This window comes from Octopus bimaculoides, chromosome 5 (assembly GCF_001194135.2).
Source record: "Octopus bimaculoides isolate UCB-OBI-ISO-001 chromosome 5, ASM119413v2, whole genome shotgun sequence".
In the NCBI taxonomy this organism is placed as follows: domain Eukaryota; kingdom Metazoa; phylum Mollusca; class Cephalopoda; order Octopoda; family Octopodidae; genus Octopus; species Octopus bimaculoides.
Genome location: NC_068985.1, coordinates 16394123 through 16400915, shown reverse-complemented (window position 1 = coordinate 16400915; position 6793 = coordinate 16394123).

Sequence of the window (6793 nt, the reverse complement as noted above, 5' to 3'; positions counted from 1 at the left end):
TATATATATATATATATCTGTGTGTGTGTTTGTGTGTCTGTGTTTGTGCCCCCACCATCGCTTGACAACCGATGCTGGTGTGTTTACATCCCCGTAACTTAGCGGTTCGGCAAAAAGAGACCAATAGAATAAGTACTAGGCTTACAAAGAATACGTCCTGGGGTCGATTTTCTCGACTAAAGGCGGTGCTCCAGCATGGCCGCAGTCAAATGACTGAAACAAGTAAAGGAGTAAGTATTTTGTATGTAGCAGAAGTGTAATCAATTTATTGCACATGAATTTTAACAACAAAATCTTATGTGGACCCCCAATGGTCATATGGACCGGGGTTGAGAACCACTGGTCCACACTATCGGAGGCATTCTTCCTTAAAGTTTTGATTTGAGGGATTTTGACAACCATTTCTAGTAGATAGAACGACTGGGTAGAGGCTCCCTCGTTACTCATACAGTGGCAAGTTGAAAGAATAGGCAAAATTTAGGATTAAGTTCACTACTGCACCATGTCTTGTGTTCAAATCGGACCACCACTGCCATCACCATCTCTCTATGCTTGAGAGTGTGCTTCTTTTTCGAATATATGATATACTGACCACACACACACACACACACACACAAACACACATACATAACAGGCTATGTTACAGTAGTTGTATGCTGTCAGCTTAATGTGATAGTCCCCTGAAGGGAATAATACTACTGTTGGTTAGACCTAGGAAGTGGTGCAGCTTCCTAGGTCTAACCAACAGTAGTATTATTCCCTTCAGGGGACTGTAACATAAAGTTGACAGCATACAACTACTTCATCGGAATCGTAAAATATATTTGCCAACTATATGTGGCGGTCCTATAGAGGACGATGTTACTGTTGTTTTTATCCCCAGAAAGACATCTCTTCCAGCTGGTCAACGATGCACAGTCTGTGTCCGATTAGTATTTGCGAGGGATGTCATCGCTCCCACCTCTAGCCTTACGTGATGTACACGAGATCAGCGACAGTGTGTCGCTAGAAAAAGGATATAGTATTTTGCGAGTGGAATGAGTTCTTCATCGCTAGCTGGTGATTAACAGAAGCTGAAGACGGGTAACTACCCAGAAATTCGGGTTTGTGTGTATCACGTAAGGCTAGAGATGGGAGCAATGACCTCCCTACATATGTATGTACCCATGTATGGGTTAATATAACAATATGATGTATATCTTAAAATTGATTGGGTACATAGGCGCATGTGTACTTGAATGTATGGATGTTGTGAGTGTACACAGGTGTATATGTATATACATATATATTTTTATATGTGTCTATACGCAAGTATATGCATGTTAAATTTTCTTTTTGTGTATGAATGCATGAGCAAATTCTAGTAAAAGCTTGCATCTGTAAAAATAATTCGCAATTATTTAAATTTTAATTTTCAATGTTAAAGTCTAATCATTAATTTAATTAGGGATATTTACTTTTACTTATTTAATTGACCACTAGGCTGACTGATTCCTAGATTGTTTAGCCAATTAGCTGTGAAATTAGCTGTCTGATGGGCTAGTCAGCTTACTGATTAGATGCACTGGATGGTAGACCAGCAGTCTCCAATTTAGGCCATTTGCCTTAGTTACTATCTCCACTTAACCATAAATATTTTCCTAATTTTCCTACGGAATAAATTCTTTTCATTGTTTTTACTAATTTCACACACCTATTTAAAAAAAAACAAACTTTTGGACCATTTCCACCTCCACCGAAGCTTTTCAAATTTTCGTTAACTTGTTTCAGTGCTGTGAAAGGTACAGTCATTTTTGGTTTAAATACCGGTATAGAATTTTCTTTTACCTGAAACTTGGCCTTTGTTTTTGGTGCAAAGACCTAGTTCATCAGAAAAAACTTCAGGAAAAAATTTTTTTAAAATTCCTCTAAAGCATTATTTGTATTGGAGGAAAAACCATTCACATTTTTACAATAAATAAATAAATAAATAAATAAATAAATAAATTAACAAAATTATGGGATGGTCCCGTAAGTTAAGTGATTCCATCCAGTCTGTTCCAAGTAAATTTGTCATATCATTCAGTACAAAAACTTCGACTTTTAATTTTTTTTTCTCACGAAATGTAACATCACGTATCATTTCGCCCTTAAAATGCAATTTTTTTTCCTCAAGTGCAATTTTCGAAGTTTCTTTCCACCTAGGTTTTCTGATTTTTCTCCACGTAACTGCGTTAATTATCGCAATATCATTGTCCGTATCCAATCGTAACTTGATATTCACATTATTCAATTTTATGAACACAAGTTTTCTTTTCTGAGCCTTGATTAGATTTTTTTTTAATTGACAATACTTTCTTGCCAGAATTCTTTTTGTTCGACCATTTTTATTGTTTCGCTCTACAATGTGAGCTTTTATGTCCGATTTTTCTACGATCAAAACATTTCAGATTTTTAAAAGGACAGTTACATTTAAAATGTAAGCCTCTGCACCCATAGCATGGATTGGGTCTTGACATTTATTATTACTTTTTCTTATCAGTTATCGCATGACCAATCTTTTCCTTCAATTTTATCCGCGTCATGTCTTAAATTTATTATCCTCTTGCATTCCTCTACTACTGCCTGTAGAGTTAATTTTAAATGTACACTGTGTAGACGTGTAATGACACCCTAACCTTAACCCTAACTAACCCTAAATCTAACCCTCCCCTTCATATTGTTACGTGGATGTATCGGGACCTCTGTATTTAAGTAGTAAATATAGAGTAACGGTTTCTGTGTGTTCTAGAATGGCTTACAAACATCTACGCTGCAATTATTTTCGTTTCAGCACACGATCTCAGATCAAGTCACTTGCTGTGCAAGTACATCTCCGTAATTTTGTGGATAAATGCCAGCAATGAACTCCAATATTTTAATTTCTAAACAGAAACAATCGGGGGCAGGGAGTGGGGTTGCAAAAAATTTATAATTTCTCAAATTTTCTTTTTTATAGCATATAAATGTATTTATGGGGGAAAATATCGAAAAACATCAATACATGTTAGAGTGATAAAGAAACGAGGAGGGTTGTCTTTAGATATGCTAGAAACAACAGCCAAAACACCTTTAAGTCACTCACTTTTCCCTCTGAAAATATTAACAATTAAAAAAAATTTTTTTACCGAAAATGCTCTATCCATGGTTTTGAAGTGCAAAAAAATTGGCCAAAATAGGTTCGGAGTGGGATGATGAGGGAGTGGGGTGTAAAAAAATTATGGCTGGCAACTGAATTTGAAGAAAACAAATGGACAGACATTGACAGCAATGGATTTCTATGCTTATCAGCTTCAAGTGAGAATAAATTCGGATAACCATGTAATGCGAAATAGAAGGCTCTTGCAGCAATATGCAGTAGATCAATGAACGAAAGTTGAACGAAGCAGGCTTCAGTGGGTTGAATGAAATCAAACTACGATAAGAGCAGAAAAGTATTCAGGATTGCTTAATGACATGCATCAAAATGATTCAGTGACACCTGGAAGAAGAATCATTCTCCCACCGACCATCACAGGTAGTCCAAGATTTTACAATGAATCCTTTCAAAGTGCCATGGGAAAGCTCGACTACTTTATTACTTTCATGACAAAGCCAAAGTGGCCAGAGATTCAGAGTGAGTTATTTCCAGGTGAGCGCCCCGAGGACCGTCCCGACATTTTAGCTAGTGTTTAAAATGAAGCTCGACGCACTTCTTGACGATCTTCTGAAAAAAACATGTATTGGGGAAAGTTATTGCCCACACACTCACCATTGAATGGCAGAAACGTGGACTTACACATGCGCATATACTGCTTATAATGGCTCCTCAACACAAGCCTGCCGTGCCAGAAATCATCGACAAAGTAGTTAGTGCAGAAATTCCTGATAAAAATAAGAATCCACAGTTATTCAAGGCCGTAATGGCGCACAATATACATGATCCTTGTGGTTCTACTAACAAATCAAGTCCATGTATGGAAGTTGGTAAGGATGGAGCACATTCTACAAAGGATTTCCCGAAGCCGTTCCAGCATTCAGTCATCCTCGAAAGACAGCTACCCCACGTATCGAAGAAGAAGTCCATCAGACGGCGAGCTGACACAACAGAAGCTGCTCACACGTCAGGGTGAACAGATAGATTTCGTGGTGAGTATCATTTTTTATCACAGATTTCGTCACTACCAGTATGCGAATACCAATAAATTGACGATAGGAAATCAACTTATATGTTGAATTTACTTAAGATCTCCATTTAATCTTCAGGCTGATAATTCGTGGATAGTACCATATAATCTCTACTTGACGTTGAAATACGATGCTCACATCAACATAGAAGTCGTGCACCCCGTCCAGGCAGTTAAGTATTCATACAAATGCATAACGAAAGGTCAAGACAGAGTCGTCTTTACTACTGATGGTGGTCAGCAAATCATAGTCATTAATGAAATTGAAAACTTCGTGAATGCTCGATACATCTCTGCAATTTGGAGGCATTTTGGAAGTTGTATGGATTCTTCATACACCGACGGCATTCTACAGTTGCGAAGCTTCCCTGTCATTTGCCTGGTGAGCAGTTGGTACTATTTGACGATGATTCTGTGAACCAGGTTGTGCAAAAAGGACCACCGACAGCAGAACTGATGGCTTTCTTTGATACCAATAGACAAGATGAAAAGGCTTGACAGATATTATACCAAGACTCTCCGAAATTCTACACATGGAACAGTAAAAACAAGTCTTGGTAAAGGAGAAAGCGAGGCAAGAGAGATGATGCAGATGTAAAAACTGATACCATTGGACGAATCCAAACCATTTCACTGGGCGCACACCAGTCTGAACTCTTTCATCTCCGAATATTACTCCACAATGTAACAGGTGCAACTAGCTTTGATGACTTGAAATCGGTAGATGGAAATGTTTGTCCAACATTTCAAGAAGCATGCCTAAGACGTCGGCTCATATCCGATGATCGAGAAATACATTGTGCAATGGAAGAAGCTGCAAGTATTTGTTTTGGTGATTCACTTAGAGAGTTTTTTTGCCACCATGTTGATATAGTGCAGGCTGCCCGATGCTCGATCCTTTTGGGAAGAGTGGAAACTTGAATTAGCACGTGATCTCATGCATCAGAATAATGTCAACTAGCTTAATCCTCGCATTGAAAATGAAGTATTGATTCGTCTGCAAGAGCGTCGTCAGAGAGATGAAAAATTTCCAGCTACCAAAACCTGATTATGGCGTGTCGCACGATCCGATGTCAAAAATTATTTCCGAAGAAGTTGACTTCGATACTGATAGTCTGAGAAGATCGTCTGCCGAGGTGTACGATACGTTGAACATAGAGCAAAGACATGTGTATGGATACGGTAGTAAATGCGGTTATCAGTAAAAACACTGAAAACAAGATTTTTGCCCCGAGAAAACATATATCATGAATGCGATTGTAGATTTTCTACGATCGGAGGAAAAAATCGTACTCGCTACTGCTCTTTCAGGAATTTCAGCTACCCTGCTACACAATGGTCGAACCCTCCACTCTAGCTGCAAAATTTCTATCAACATCACACTAGTATCTGCTTGCCAAATATCCGAACATGATTGCAACCGCAAAGCTATTCAGGATGACTGACCTGTTGATAGTCGATGAAGTCAGCCAAGGTGATAAACTTCTATTTGAATGCTTGGATCGTTCCTTTCGCAATATCAAGAGGTGTAAAGATCTGTTTGGAGGAATATACGTTCCGTTTGTTGGCGACTGGAAGCAAATTCTTCCAGTTGTCAAGCGTGTAAGTCGACCTCAGATAGTCAACGCAACCTTGAAGACATCATACATCTGGACGTCTGCCACAAAATTGAAACTATCAATAACCATGAGAGTTCGAATTCCTCTGATGTGGCATTCGCTTCCTACCTAAGCGACATCGGATCTGGAAACTGTATGTATATTGAACGTCATAAAAACACAATTCAAATCTGGCCTGAGTTTGTCCAAGAAACCCCTTCTATTTCTGAAATGTGCAAATTTGTCTTTGATGGGTTAGGCGAAGAGCATACGAATTCGTCATGATTATGTTCATGAGCTGTTATTACTTCAACCAATTATGTCGCCAACAGCGTGAATGAACATGTGATCAGGTGCTTCCCAGGAGAAAGTCGGGAATATCTAAGTTCAGACACTGTAGACGATGAAAATTACCATCAATATCCGCAAGATTTCCTGAACAACTTAAATCCATCGGGACTACAAGTATACAAAATAACTTTGAAGAAGGGTTGTCCGATTATGCTGCTTCGGAATTTTGACCCAACTAATGGACATTGCAACGGAACAAGATACACTGTTACGGAACTTAACTCTCACGTCATCGAAGCAGTGTTAGCAACTGGTCCTCACACTGGCAAATGTCTGTTTATACCTTGGATATCTCTGATGCCTTCTGATAATCAATTTCCATTTCAATTACCACGCAGGCAGTTTCCTATCAAATTAGCCTTCTCCTATACGGCCAACAAGTCTCAGGGCCAGACTTTGGATCACGCCATGTTCACACACGGCTAGCTGTATGTTGCGATGAGTAGGGCAACGGATTCATCTAATTTGAAACTTTGTTGTGGACAAACGGAGAATATTGCTTACAAAGAGGTTTTGTAAAGATAGTACCGTGAATGTGTTATGTAAATGTTTACATATATATTGTTTAATAAGGTACACTATATGTGGAGGCGCGTGACTTAGTGGTTAGGGTGTCAGCATCATGATCGGGAGATTGTGGTTTCGATTCCTGGACTGGGC